The sequence below is a fragment of the Bufo gargarizans genome, chromosome 1, assembly GCF_014858855.1.
Source record: "Bufo gargarizans isolate SCDJY-AF-19 chromosome 1, ASM1485885v1, whole genome shotgun sequence".
Classification (NCBI taxonomy): domain Eukaryota; kingdom Metazoa; phylum Chordata; class Amphibia; order Anura; family Bufonidae; genus Bufo; species Bufo gargarizans.
The window spans coordinates 410,323,621-410,339,912 of record NC_058080.1 but is presented as its reverse complement, the minus strand read 5'-3'; positions in this window follow the sequence as shown (position 1 = coordinate 410,339,912).

Sequence of the window (16,292 nt, the reverse complement as noted above, 5' to 3'; positions counted from 1 at the left end):
CTTCCTCCAGACTCTGGCACCTTGATTTCCGAATGACATGCAAAATTTGCTTTCATCCGAAAAAAGTACTTTGGACCACTGAGCAACAGTCCAGTGCTGCTTCTCTGTAGCCCAGGTCAGGCGCTTCTGCCGCTATTTCTGGTTCAAAAGTGGCTTGGTCCTGGGGAATGCGGCACCTGTAGCCCATTTACTCAGTCCACTGCTTCCGCAGGTCCCCCAAGGTCTGGAATCGGTCCTTCTCCACAATCTTCCTCAGGGTCCGGTCACCTCTTCTCGTTGTGCAGCGTTTTCTGCCACACTTTTTCCTTCCCACAGACTTCCCACTGAGGTGCCTTGATACAGCACTCTGGGAACAGCCTATTCGTTCAGAAATTTCTTTCTGTGTCTTACCCTCTTGCTTGAGGGTGTCAATGATGGCCTTCTGGACAGCAGTCAGGTCGGCAGTCTTACCCATGATTGCGGTTTTGAGTAATGAATCTTTTGCAGGTGTTTAGAGTTAATTAGTTGATTCAGATGATTAGTTTAATAGCTTGTTTAGAGAACCTTTTCATGATATGCTAATTTTTTTAGATAGGAATTTTGGGTTTTCATGAGCTGTATGCCAAAATCATCAATATTAAAACAATAAAAGGCTTGAACTACTTCAGTTGGTGTGTAATGAATCTAAAATATATGAAAGTCTAATATTTATCAGTACATTACAGAAAATAATGAACTTTATCACAATATGCTAATTTTTTTAGAAGGACCTGTATGTAAAGGGTGTATCTCACACGGCCTGACCCACAGTAGGCCTCAATTAAAGATTTGTTTGCCCAAAATGGCTGTATTTCAAATCTCTGAATCTAAGCCAAATGTATTAAGGGTGTATCTCACAATGACATATGCAGCAAAGGCTGCCAAATAAATTTTTTATGCCCAAACGGTTGTGTTTGTTTAATAACTCAATATGGCAGCAGTATATAACCCAGGAATTTCAAATGTGCTTATACTGCAAGGCCTGAAATATTGTGTATTTTGCCCCAAAAAGGGTGTTTTATTAACGAAAGAATATAAGCCCTGTATATACAGGGTGTATCTCACACAGCCTGACCCACAGTAGGCCTGAATTAAAGATTGGTGCACCAAATGGATGTATTTCAAATCTCTGAATCTAACCCAGTGGCGTACACACAATCCATGGGGCCCCTGTGCGAAACTGATCCAAGGGCCCCCCGCCCCCCCCCAGTGTCCCCGCCCAGTCGCCTACCCTCAAGCCACACCTACACACAGCCCTACCTATATATCGCGCCCATACCTCTTACATCCAGTGACATCTCCTTTGATGTAGATGTTCTCTTTCTTCATCTTCTCCATTCAGACCGGACCACCATGATGATTTCTTTCAGCCATCTCTCATCTCTGCAGAGTTTGACAGACAGACATCTTAGTTTCCTACCCCCATCAGACCCCCAGTCAGCCCCCATGAGACCTCAGATCAGCCCAAAGACCCCCAGTCAGCCCCCATGAGACCTCAGATCAGCCCAGACCCCCATTCAGCCCCCATCAGACCTCAGATCAGCCCAGACACCCAGTCAGCCCCCATCAGACCTCAAATCAGCCCAAAGACCCCCAGTCAGCCCCCATGAGACTTCAGATCAGCCTAGACCCCCAGTCAGCCCCCATCAGACCTCAGATCAGCACAGACACCCAGTCAGCCCCCATCAGACCTCAAATCAGCCCAGAGACCCCCAGTCAGCCCCCATCAGACCTCAGATCAGCCCAAAGACCCCCCCATCAGCCACCAGATCAATCATCAGCCGAAAGAGTCAAGACCCCTCAGATCAGCATCAGCCCAGGGCGGGCCCCAAAGACCTTAACGCTCCCGCCCCCTCCCCCCCCCCGGCTTTTACTTACCGTTGAGTTACCGGCTGGCAGGGCAGGGGAACTTCAGTTCTTTTTCTGTTCTTCCGGTCGGCGCCTCAGCGGTCCTCTTGTCGAATCTGATGTCCTCTCTGAGTCACGTCCGGATCCCGTCTGAGTTCAGGCGCGTGTTCCCGCGAGACCTGCACAGGAGTTCACACGGGTCTCGCGGGAGTTCACGGGCCCGGCGCCGGCGCTGACCGGAGGGAGGAAGGAGGAGGGCGGGGGGCGGGCGGGCAACTTAAATGTGATGTGATTGAATATGTGAATCGGACGGATGGATGCCAGACGCAGCTGCAGCAGGGCCCAGGGGTCCGCAGGCGGCCGGGCCCCCCGGGGTGCCGGGCCCGGTTGCAACTGCGACCCCTGCGACCCCTATATGTACGCCACTGATCTAACCCAAATGTATTAAGGGTGTATCTCACAATGACATCTGCATCAAAGGCTGCCAACTAATTTTCTTTTTGCCCAAACGAGTGTTTGTTTAACAACAGAATTTGACAGCAGTATATAAGCCTGTAATTTCACACGTGCTGATGCTGCAAGGCCTGAAAAGTTTTTGGCAAAAAAGTGTGTTTTTAAAACCCCAGAAAATGATGGGTGTATTTCTAGCTTAAATTGCACATTGACAAATCCAGATGTTGTATATTGCCCTAAAAAAATTGGATTTTCAATATCCCAAAAGTTCAGGTGCAGTGCTGGTGCACTGAGCTTGCATAAAATGGCCGCCGCTGCCTACCTAACTGACTTATTAAAGTATTAAAGTTTTTTTTTTTTTTTCGGTCAATGGGCTCAGGGCAGGAAAAAAAGAATGGTGCCCTGCCCCACAAAACACAATGTACAGGGAGTGCAGAATTATTAGGCAAGTTGTATTTTTGAGGATTAACCACTTAAGGACCACAGGTTTATACCCCCCTAGTGACCAGGCCCTTTTTTACAAATCGGCACTCCACAACTTTAGCGGTTTATTGCTCGGTCATGCAACTTACCACCCAAATTAATTTTACCTCCTTTTTTTCTCACTAATAGAGCTTTCATTTGGTGGTATTTCATTGCTGCTGACATTTTTACTTTTTTTGTTATTAATCGAAATTTAACGATTTTTTTGCAAAAAAATGACATTTTTCACTTTCAGTTGTAAAATTTTGCAAAAAAAACGACATCCATATATGAATTTTTCGCTAAATTTATTGTTCTACATGTCTTTGATTAAAAAAAAAGTTTGGGTAAAAAAAAAAATGGTTTGGGTAAAAGTTATAGCGTTTACAAACTATGGTACAAAAATGTGAATTTCCGCTTTTTGAAGCAGCTCTGACTTTCTGAGCACCTGTCATGTTTCCTGAGGTTCTACAATGCCCAGACAGTACAAACACCCCACAAATGACCCCATTTCGGAAAGTAGACACTCTAAGGTATTCACTGATGGGCATAGTGAGTTCATAGAACTTTTTATTTTTTGTCACAAGTTAGCGGAAAATGATGATTTTTTTTTTTTTTTTCTTACAAAGTCTCATATTCCACTAACTTGTGACAAAAAATAAAAACTTCCATGAACTCACTATGCCCATCACGAAATACCTTGGGGTGTCTTCTTTCCAAAATGGGGTCACTTGTGGGGTAGTTATACTGCGCTGGCATTCTAGGGGCCCTAATGTGTGGTTAGTAGTTTGAAATCAAAATGTGTAAAAAATGGCCTGTGAAATCCGAAAGGTGCTCTTTGGAATGTGTGCCCCTTTGCCCACCTAGGCGGCAAGAAAGTGACACACATCTGGTATCGCCGTACTCAGGAGAAGTTGGGGAATGTGTTTTGGGGTGTCATTTTACATATACCCATGCTGGGTGAGAGAAATATCTTGGCAAAAGACAACTTTTCCCATTTTTTTATACACAGTTGGCATTTGACCAAGATATTTATATCACCCAGCATGGGTATATGTAAAATGACACCCCAAAACACATTGCCCAACTTCTCCTGAGTACGGCGATACCAGATGTGTGACACTTTTTTGCAGCCTAGGTGGGCAAAGGGGCACACATTCCAAAGAGCACCTTTCGGATTTCACCGGCCATTTTTTACAGATTTTGATTTCAAACTACTTCGCACACATTAGGGCCCCTAAATTGCCAGGGAAGTATAACTACCCCACAAGTGACCCCATTTTGGAAAGAAGACACCCCAAGGTATTCCGTGAGGGGCATGGCGAGTTCCTGGAATTTTTTATTTTTTGTCACAAGTTAGTGAAGTATGAGACTTTGTAAGGAAAAAAATAAAATAAAAAATCATCATTTTCCGCTAACTTGTGACAAAAATAATAATAATTCTAGGAACTCGCCATGCCCCTCACGGAATACCTTGGGGTGTCTTCTTTCCAAAATGGGGTCACATGTGGGGTATTTATACTGCCCTGGCATTCTAGGGGCCCTAATGTGTGGTAAGTAGTTTGAAATCAAAATGTGTAAAAAAGGACCTGTGAAATCTGAAAGGTGCTCTTTGGAATGTGTGCCCCTTTGCCCACCTTGGCTGCAAAAAAGTGACACACATCTGGTATCGCCGTACTCAGGAGAAGTTGGGGAATGTGTTTTGGGGTGTCATTTTACATATACCCATGCTGGGTGAGAGAAATATCTCTGCAAAAGACAACTTTTCCCATTTTTTTATACAAAGTTGGCATTTGACCAAGATATTTATCTCACCCAGCATGGGTATATGTCAAATGACACCCCAAAACACATTCCCCAACTTCTCCTGAGTACGGCGATACCACATGTGTGACACTTTTTTGCAGCCTAGATGCGCAAAGCGGCCCAAATTCCTTTTAGGAGGGCATTTTTAGACATTTGGATCCCAGACTTCTTCTCACGCTTTCGGGCCCCTAACATGCCAGGGCAGTATAAATACCCCACATGTGACCCCATTTTGGAAAGAAGACACCCTAAGGTATTCCGTGAGGGGCATGGCGAGTTCCTAGAATTATTTTTTTTGGCACAAGTTAGCGGAAATTGATTTTTTTTGTATTTTCTCACAAAGTCTCCCTTTCCGCTAACTTGGGACAAAAATTTCAATCTTTCATGGACTCAATATGCCCCTCATGGAATACCTTGGGGTGTCTTCGTTCCGGAATGGGGTCACATGTGGGGTACTTATACTGCCCTGGCATTTTAGGGGCCCTACAGCGTCAGAAGAAGTCTGGAATATAAATGTCTAAAAAAATTTACGCATTTGTATTCCATGAGGGGTATGGTGAGTTCATGTGAGATTTTATTTTTTGACACAAGTTAGTGGAATATGAGACTTTGTAAGAAAAAACAAAAACAAACAAAAAATTTCCGCTAACTTGTGCCCAAAAAAATGTCTAAATGGAGCCTTACAGGGGGTGATCAATGACAGGGGGGTGATCAGGGAATCTATATGGGGTGATCACCCCCTGTCATTGATCACACCCCTGTCATTGATCACCCCCCTGTAAGGCTCCATTCAGACGTCCGTATGATTTTTTACGGATCCACGGATACATGGATCGGATCCGCAAAACACATGCGGACGTCTGAATGGAGCCTTACAGGGGGGTGATCAATGACAGAGGGGTGATCACCCATATAGACTCCCTGATCACCTTCGTCATTGATCACCCCCCTGTAAGGCTCCATTCAGACGTCCGTATGATTTTTTACGGATCCACGGATACATGGATCGGATCCGCAAAACACATGCGGACGTCTGAATGGAGCCTTACAGGGGGGTGATCAATGACAGAGGGGTGATCACCCATATAGACTCCCTGATCACCTCGGTCATTGATCACCCCCCTGTAAGGCTCCATTCAGACGTCCGTATGATTTTTACGGATCCACTGATACATGGATCGGATCCGCAAAACACATGCGGACGTCTGAATGGAGCCTTAAAGGGGGGTGATCAATGACGGAGGTGATCAGGGAGTCTATATGGGTGATCACCCCTCTGTCATTGATCACCCCCCTGTAAGGCTCCATTCAGACGTCCGCATGTGTTTTGCGGATCCGATCCATGTATCCGTGGATCCGTAAAAATCATACGGACGTCTGAATGGAGCCTTACAGGGGGGTGATCAATGACAGGGGGGTGATCAATGACAGGGGGTGATCAGGAAGTCTATATGGGTGATCACCCGCCTGTCATTGATCACCCCCCTGTAAGGCTCCATTCAGACGTCCGTATGTGTTTTGCGGATCCGATCCATGTATCCGTGGATCCGTAAAAATCATACGGACGTCTGAATGGAGCCTTACAGGGGGGTGATCAATGACGGAGGTGATCAGGGAGTCTATATGGGTGATCACTCCTCTGTCATTGATCACCCCCCTGTAAGGCTCCATTCTGACGTCTGCATGTGTTTTGCGGATCCGATCCATGTATCAGTGGATCCGTAAAAATCATACGGACGTCTGAATGGAGCCTTACAGGGGGTGATCAATGACAGGGGGGTGATAAATGACAGGGAAGTGATCAGGAAGTCTATATGCGTGATCACCCCCTTGTCATTGATCACCCCCCTGTAAGGCTCCATTCAGACGTCCGTATGCGTTTTGCGGATCCGATCCATGTATCCGTGGATCCGTAAAAATCATACGGACCTCTGAATGGAGCCTTACAGGGAGGTGATCAATGACAGGGGGGTGATCAGGGAGTCTATATGGGCTGATCAGTGGTTTATAAAGGGTTAATAAGTGACAGGGGGGGGGGTGTAGTGTAGTGTAGTGGTGTTTGATGCTACTTTAGTGAGCTGCCTGAGTCCTCTGGTGGTCGATCCTAACAAAAGGGACCACCAGAGGACCAGGTAGCAGGTATATTAGACGCTGTTATCAAAACAGCGTCTAATATACCTGTTAGGGGTTAAAAAAAAACACATCTCCAGCCTGCCAGCGAGCGATCGCTGCTGGCAGGCTGGAGATCCACTCGCTTACCTTCCGTTCCTGTGAGCGCGCGCGCCTGCGTGCGCGCGTTCACAGGAAATCTTGGCTCACGCGAGATGACGCCTATTGGCGTTAGCGTAGCCTGGGAGAGCCGCCGCAATGACGCCTTTCGGCGTTAGCGTGGCGGCAAGCGGTTAATTTTATTATTGAACAACAACCATGTTCTCAATGAACCCAAAAAACTAATTAATATCAAAGCTGAATATTTTTGGAAGTAGTTTTTAGTTTGTTTTTAGTTTTAGCTATTTTAGGGGGATATCTGTGTGTGCAGGTGACTATTACTGTACATAATTATTAGGCAACTTAACAAAAAACAAATATATACCCATTTCAATTATTTATTTTTACCAGTGAAACCAATATAACATCTCAACATTCACAAATATACATTTCTGACATTCAAAAACAAAACAAAAACAAATCAGTGACCAATATAGCCACCTTTCTTTGCAAGGACACTCAAAAGCCTGCCATCCATGGATTCTGTCAGTGTTTTGATCTGTTCACCATCAACATTGCGTGCAGCAGCAACCACAGCCTCCCAGACACTGTTCAGAGAGGTGTACTGTTTTCCCTCCTTGTAAATCTCACATTTGATGATGGACCACAGGTTCTCAATGGGGTTCAGATCAGGTGAACAAGGAGGCCATGTCATTAGATTTTCTTCTTTTATACCCTTTCTTGCCAGCCACGTTGTGGAGTACTTGGACGCGTGTGATGGAGCATTGTCCTGCATGAAAATCATGTTTTTCGTACCTTGCAGACTTCTTCCTGTACCACTGCTTGAAGAAGGTGTCTTCCAGAAACTGGCAGTAGGACTGGGAGTTGAGCTTGACTCCATCCTCAACCCAAAAAGGCCCCACAAGCTCATCTTTGATTATACCAGCCCAAACCAGTACTCCACCTCCACCTTGCTGGCGTCTGAGTCGGACTGGAGCTCTCTGCCCTTTACCAATCCAGCCATCTGGCCCATCAAGACTCACTCTCATTTCATCAGTCCATAAAACCTTAGAAAAATCAGTCTTGAGATATTTCTTGGCCCAGTCTTGACGTTTCAGCTTGTGTGTCTTGTTCAGTGGTGGTCGTCTTTCAGCCTTTCTTACCTTGGCCATGTCTCTGAGTATTGCACACCTTGTGCTTTTGGGCACTCCAGTGATGTTGCAGCTCTGAAATATGGCCAAACTGGTGGCAAGTGGCATCTTGGCAGCTGCACGCTTGACTTTTCTCAGTTCATGGGCAGTTATTTTGCGCCTTGGTTTTTCCACACGCTTCTTGCGACCCTGTTGACTATTTTGAATGAAACGCTTGATTGTTCGATTATCACGCTTCAGAAGCTTTGCAATTTTAAGAGTGCTGCATCCCTCTGCAAGATATCTCACTATTTTTGACTTTTCTGAGCCTGTCAAGTCCTTCTTTTGACCCATTTTGCCAAAGGAAAGGAAGTTGCCTAATAATTATGCACACATGACATAGGGTGTTGATGTCATTAGACCACACCCCTTCTCATTACAGAGATGCACATCACCTAATATGCTTAATTGGTAGTAGGCTTTCGAGCCTATACAGCTTGGAGTAAGACAACATGCATAAAGAGGATGATGTGGTCAAAATACTCATTTGCCTAATAATTCTGCACGTAGTGTATGTAGATCGCTGAGTTAGATTCAGATTTTGAGCAAAGTCTCTCCTATTCTCTCCCTGAAATCACCAGCAGCATCCTCTCCCTACACTAAGCACAGCAGAGTGACCATTATTAGGCATGGCTGTGATGGCTTCTAAGGTCAGACAGTTAACCGCTTGTTGATTGGCTGCTATGCAGCTTTTCAAAAAGCACCAAGAAAGCGCTGAACACCGAACCCGAACTTTTACTGAAATGTTCGGGTACGGGGTCCAAAAATCCTAAAGTTCGGTACGAACCCAAACTTTACATTTCGGGTTCGCTCAACCCTACTTCTAACGTCCTAAAAAAATAAAATGACATTTACAAAATGATGCCAACATAAAGTAGACATATTGGAAATGTTAAGTAATAAATATTTTATGAGGTATCACTTTCTGTTTTAAAAGCAGAGAAATAGAAATTTTTAAAATTGCGAATTCTTCAAAATTTTTTGTAAACTTGGGATTATTTTATAAATAAAAGGTGAAATATATCGACTTAAATTTCCCACTGCCATGAAGTACAATGTGTCATGAGAAAACAAACAATCTCAGAATGGCTTGGATAAGCAAAAACGTTCCAAAGTTATTACCAAATAAAGTGACACATGTCAGATTTGCTAAATTAGGCTCTGTCAGGAAAGGGGTAAATGGGCCGGATGTGAAGTGGTTAAACATTATCTGACCCTGATAAGGGACAATTTTTGCACACTTTCAAATGTGCGTTTATCCATAGCTATGTACAGTATGTCAGTGTCACTCAGATATCTTTTAGTATCATTGTGTTCCAGAGTTTGGGGAGGAGGGGAGGGGGAAAAAAATCATAACAAATAAATGAGAAGAGATAACACCTTTTCCTAAAAATTCTGATTCCTAGGAGGCTGGGAGGGTTTATATACCAATGTTCAGGGTAATTGGGGCAACTTTGGTTTGGCCTCAATCGATTCAGGTCTGAACAGAACTTATTGTGTGATCTGGGACACCTGACTTTGCATGATACTTTTGGCTAATATTGTAACCTATATTCAGTGGATACTGACACACCTCGCTATAGCTACTTATTATTAGGTATGTTGAGTACTGCTATTATATATGATGAAGAAAAACTATCATTAGGTATGTGGTCCATCAGGTTTGGACAACTTGTGTCATCATTACAAATTAACTAATGTACTTTAACACCCAGCTAATTTTTCACATATATGGTGGTGCGGAATAGACCTCCCGTTCTTATCATTGGGAATTTGCGCCATAGTTCATATGTCTGTCGAGTTTTCCAAGGTGAAAAAGAATTTGCATATCAATTCTTGTAGTGGATTCCACTCAGAAACAAAGGCAGATAGCCATATATAAATGTTGTAGAGTGACCGGATCCGTGTCACATATCATCATAGTCAGTGGGGTCTGGCAGGCATGTGGCCCTGTGGCAACGCTGGATCCAGAGAGCTGCGACAGCCTGTTCACGCACGTGTAGAACTCGCCTAATCTCTTAAGGACATGGGCAGTTTTCACTTTTCCTCTTCACCTTTCGAGAGCCATAAGTTTTCTTAAAAGTCTCCATCATTTGGCTTTTACGATGGCTTACTTTTTGTGGGACAAGGAGTAGTTTGTATTGGAAAATGGGAAAAAAAGGGATGAAATAGAAAAAAAATGCAATTCTGACTTTTTTTTGGGGGGGTTGTGTTTAAGACTTTTATTGCGCTCTACAAATGGCATAACACGCTTATTCTATGGGTTGGTACAATTGCAGCAATACCAAATGTTTGTTTTGCTAGTTTTAAAAAAATATATAACGTTGGGGGAGATTTATAAAACTGGTATAAAGTAGAAGTGGCTTAGTTGTCCATAGCAACCAATCAGATTCCCCCTTTCAGTTTTCAAAGCTTTTTTGGAAATGAAAGGTGGAATCTGATTGGTTGCTATGGGCAACTTAGCCAGTTCTTTTTTACACCAGTTTGATAAATCTCTCCTTTTAACTTTTTTTTCATTGCATATCAGTATTTGGAGTGAGGAAGGAAACGGAGAACCCTAAGTAAGCCGACACAAACATGTAGAACATATAACCCCCACAGAGATTTTACCCTTGGTGAGGTGTTGCAATAACGATGAAAGAAAGAATACAGGACTGGCATTACCTTGTTCTCATAGCCACAGCCACAGCAGACACTCTACAAGTACATTACAAGTAATATTAATGTGTTACTCTTGATCAGCTATTGTTTTGTTTGAGTAGTCTCCAAGGCATTGCTCCCAGTTAGGTCTTGTTCACACGAACGTGCCATGTTTTGTGGTCCGCAAATTGTGGATCTTCAAAACACGGATTCCGCCCCTGTGCCTTCCGCAATTTGCAGAACGGAACAGAAGGCCCTTTATAGAAATGCCTATTCTTGTCCGCAAAATAGACAAGAATAGGACATGATCTATTATTTTTGCTGGGCCACGGAACGGAGCAACAGAGGCGGACAGCACACGGAGTGCTATGCGTATCTTTTGCGGCCCCATAGAAGTGAATGGGTTTGCACCCGAGCTGCAAAAAATGCAGCTTGGATGCGGAACCAAACCACGGGCGTGTGAATGAGCCCTTAGCCAATATCCTACTCCACACTGATGAGGGACATCACCCTGAAACTGCTGTCTGAGGATAAATAACTGGCTTTGGTCTTCCCCTGTCACATCCTTAAGACTTGTAAAGGAGCTGGATCTTGACATAGGGGCCACTTAATATGGTTAATCTGGTGATCTCTGTAATGAGGACACCCCTTTGCTTGGTTTTCTTTCCCTGGAGGGATATCTGGCTTTCACTGTGTTGTAGACCCATAACTGGGGCTCCACGGTTCTTTTGCATATTACTATTTGGGTTTAAGGAGTCTTCTTAGCAAAGCTGTAACGGAGTGTTGCTAAGTAGAGTCTGTCTTCAGTCTCTAGCGTTTTACTGAGAGTTGGAGGTGCCTGTGTGTAACATGTCAGGTAGGCAGGATCATGGGCAGGGATAGTTAGGGCATATGCACATAGTCAGGGTCTGGCGTATTAGAAAGAAACATCTTTCCCTGATAAAGTATATTACAAAAAAGTTTAACATCCCTGTCCCTACACTATATTAAAAATAAACCAAAATGACATTTACACTTTAAGTTTATTAGGGTGCATTTACACGGCCGTATGTATCTTGCATCCCGCAAAATGCGGATCAGCAAAAAATACGGATGACTTCCACGTGATGTCCTTGTTGCATCTGTTTTTTTGTTTTCAGACCCATTGTTACAATGCCTATTCTTATTAGAATTATTATTAGAATAAGACATGTTCTATCTTATTTGCAGGGCTGCAGAACGGACATGTGGATGCGGACATCACATGGAAATGAAAGAGTCCGCATCCAATCCACAAAAAATGCATATCGGATGTGCAACGAAAATACGGTCATGTGAGTGGGGCCTAAGTTTCAGACCACAACATGTTTCAAGACACAGTGAACAACCAATTCTTTCAAGGGGTTGTCCCATGAATAATGTAAAAATGAAAATCAGACATCATATAGTACATGACAATCTCTTTCTAACAAAGCTAGAACCAGCCCTGTACCTCCCATGGATCCAGAGATCTCCCATTCATTGCTCTGCTAGATTTACAGGGTATATCAAGCTGACAGCTCAAGGGGAGTGTCTTTACTGCTGCAGCTAAGGGGGCGTGTCCATGCTCTCCCTATCACAGCTCAGGAGGCAGTTGAAAGATTAAACTGAGCATGTGCAGCCTTCTTAATGAGCCGGTCAAGAAAATAAGAAATTAAATGGCACTATACAGACACATTTTCTTGAATAACTCAGTGGCAATACAAAATTGTTAATTACATGCAATTACAGAAGTATACAGATCAAGGTGCTGGTTTGAAAAATGTAGAATATTTTTCCTGGGACAACCCCTTTAAGGCAAAAGTGCAAACCATTGAGATACTGTGCTGCCCACAATATGCATAGATCTACTGCCACTGCCTTAGGTGAACTGCAGTATGCCTCACTGTTCTGTCTGCCCAGATAAACAGCACCTATATAAACGGACATGAATTGATATAGTAATTGACATGAATTCAGTTGTTAATAATGGTCCCATGAGGACAGTTTTGCAGCTTTGGCCTGCAGTTTATGGCTTCTCTCATTATAAATAAGACAACATCTTTCCAGTACTGTTCTAACAAACTCTCCTTACACTCACTCTGTTCCTTCCCATTTCTTGCTGTCTTGACTCATACAGAAAGCCTGAAAATCCTGCTTCCCCTGTCCTCACACAGTGACTGACGGCTATTCCTGTATGTGGGGAGAGCTGACAATCACTCTGTGTGGGGCGGTGGAAACAGAACTCTCAGGCTTTCTCTGAGTCATGGCAGTATTTAAGCAGCATTAAACCTAATAATAGAAAGTTATATATCTCCAAGCACAGCATCTTCCCTATGTGGTCCTCTGCTAGGGTATCATAGCAGACCTGACAAATACCCTTTAATAGACGTCCGCTCAACCGGATCACACAATCATAAAGATTAGGAGGACATTTATAATTAGCATTTTTTTAACAGTAACCTTCACAGTGCCATGCCCCATTAACAGTCAACTCCACAGTGCCCTGCCCCCTTAACAATGACCTCCACAGTAGTCCGCCCCCTTAACAGTGATCTCCGAAGTCAGGGATTTTTCTGAAGACCCATTGACATACCAGGAACTCTGCTAGGTGGAAGCCTCAGCCTAGTAGTGTAAAAATGTAAACAAAAAGGTCCTTTTCCACACATATAACGCAAAGGTAGCATATCCTTGCAATATGCCCCGATTGTCTGAGCTGGAAAAAAAAACCTTAATGCACTTCTTCTACTGGCAACAGACAGGATATAGAGGCAGGATTAATGGCTGCAATTCTACACTTAGGTGATACTGGACTAGTGGTTGTTTGTTGATCGGTGTCTTGGCTGTAGTCCCTCACCTTACAGTATTGTCTGTAGATGCTGAAAAGGCAGATAACACTGCTGTCTGGAATCTCAAGGCTTTACTTGAGGACAGTTTGAATAGTTCTCTCTGAAGAATCCTGTATCCAGTGCAGGAGCTCAGGGTGTGCTTCCTCTCCTATCTGTCTCTGGACAGGAACTCCTCCTCTTGGCAGGGAGCAGGTCCAGACCCAATCCTGTTTCTGTTAACCTTTGCAATTATTTCCTTACTGGTAGCTACAGCCAGAAGCATACAGTAAAAAAATCACGTAATAATACACAATTTGTACTACAATTATTACTGTTAGAGCTGTTGGTTAACAATATTTTTAATTTCTGTACATAAGAATTGTACAGAACCCTGCAGAAATGACACTTTTTGATTATTTCTGATGTAATGGCACAACTCTCTTTTAGCAGTTGTCACAAAGGTAATTTGCCACCAGCGACCTCCCTATAAAACTGTTTGCATAGAAGACCCATAGCTGTGCTTCACCTGATTAAAATGCTGTTTTTCTTTTGTTAATCCGAGGTTCAAGTCCCGAGTTATGATCATTTTTGTTAATATGCAAATTAGGCCAGCCCCTCCCTCGCTGCCTTCCCACTGTTGGACCCAGTCAATCCAAGTGGGCAGGGAGGAGTTGGCCACAAAAAGAAGTGGAGCTTTGGTGCAACAAGAGCAATGGGAACACCCTTATTCCACTAAAGGACTACTTTTCATATTAAGAAAAAGTGTCATAACTTGGGAACTGAGCCTCAGATTAGTGTTTTAATCAGGTGAACCACAGCTATGTGTCTATTCAAATAGATAGACATATGGTCTTTGGGGACAGATTCCCTTTAAGTGGTATATAAGTGTAATGGTCTGTAGAAGAGGTACACAGATTAGAGTTGAACGACATCGCCATCTCACCTGGCCTTGTGAATCATGTCTGTGCCATTGCTCCAAACCTCAATGCAAGCAACAAGTATATGCTGCTGCCAGCTGAGTAGCACAAATACCTACTGTGCTTGCGTTGCTGACATCTTAGTACACCCAGAAGTGGAGATGGCAGCTTCAGACAAAGGAGCATCCTCTCCACTTTAGGGTGGACCAAGATGTCAGTCTCGCAAATGCAGTTAGTATTAATTATTTTGAACATATTTGATTAGTTACTATCAATTCCATGCTCAACCCAATGGCCTAAATACACAGATTATTTGCATATGATGGCTTAACATCTCCATGGGTCTCTGCGAATGCAACCTGTTTCTAGAATCTCCTTGACTTACCTCATCTGTGTGTATGTAACTGGCATGCTATAATGCCGCTACATTGTTTTATTTTTATACATGTGTCTTGGGTTGCTCACCCATTTGATATGGAGTTTCCATTCCAGTTTATGTATATGATTTTGATACCAACATTGATGAACATGCAATACTCCAACTTTGATTGGAGGAGTGCTAGTATTTTAATGTGGGCCATACACATTTTTAGTGTCATGAGTAAGGATCTTGATATATCAATCCGAAACACGTAGATGAGAGTGTATCTGTACATGGGAGTTTTATCACTTGAAAAATAAAGGCTAAAATTTTTATTGGGAAGCTAGATTTCATCTCCTTCCAGACAGTGCGCCGCTGAGCGCTGTTGTACTACAGTCGTGGCCAAATGGAGAATTACATAAATATTGGAAATTGGAAAAGTTGCTGCTTAAGTTTTTATAATAGCAATTTGCATATACTCCAGAATGTTATGAAGAGTGATCAGATGAATTGCATAGTCCTTCTTTGCCATGAAAATTAACTTAATCCCAAAAAAATCTTTCCACTCTATTTCATTGCTGTCATTAAAGGACCTGCTGAGATCATTTCAGTAATCGTCTTGTTAAGTCAGGTGGGAATGTTGACAAGCACAAGGCTGGAGATCAATATGTCAGGCTGATTGGGTTAAAATGGCAGACTTGACCTGTTAAAAGGAGGGTGATGCTTGAAATCATTGTTCTTCCATTGTTAACCATGGTGACCTGCAAAGAAACGCGTGCAGCCATCATTGCGTTGCATAAAAATGGCTTCACAGGCAAGGATATTGTGGCTACTAAGATTGCACCTCAATCAACAATTTATAAAATCATCAAGAACTTCAAGGAAAGAGGTTCAATTCTTGTTAAGAAGGCTTCAGGGCAAGCGCCAGGATCGTCTCCTAAAGAGGATTCAGCTGCGTGATCGGAGTGCCCAGCTGCGTGATCGGAGTGCCACCAGTGCAGAGCTTGCTCAGGAATGTCAGCAGGCAGGTGTGAGCGCATCTGCACGCACAGTGAGGCGAAGACTTTTGGAAGATGGCCTGGTGTCAAGAAGGGCAGCAAAGAAGCCACTTCTCTCCAAAAAAAACACATCAGGGACAGATTGATCTTCTGCAGAAAATATGGTGAATGGACTGCTGAGGACTGGGGCAAAGTCATATTCTTCGATGAAGCCTCTTTCTAATTGTTTGGGGCATCAGGAAAAAGGTTTGTCCGGAGAAGAAAAGATGAGCGCTACCATCAGTCCTCTGTCATGCCAACACTAAAGCATCCTGAGTCCATTCATGTGTGGGGTTGCTTCTCATACAAGGGAGTGGGCTCACTCACAATTTTGCCCCAAAACACAGCCATGAATAAAGAATGGTACCAAAACACCCTCCAACAGCAACTTCTTCCAACAATCCAACAACAGTTTGGTGAAGAACAATGCATTTTCCAGCACGATGGAGCACCGTGCCATAAGGCAAAAGTGATAACTAAGTGGCTCGGGGACCAAAAAGTTGACATTTTGGGTCCATGGCCTGGAA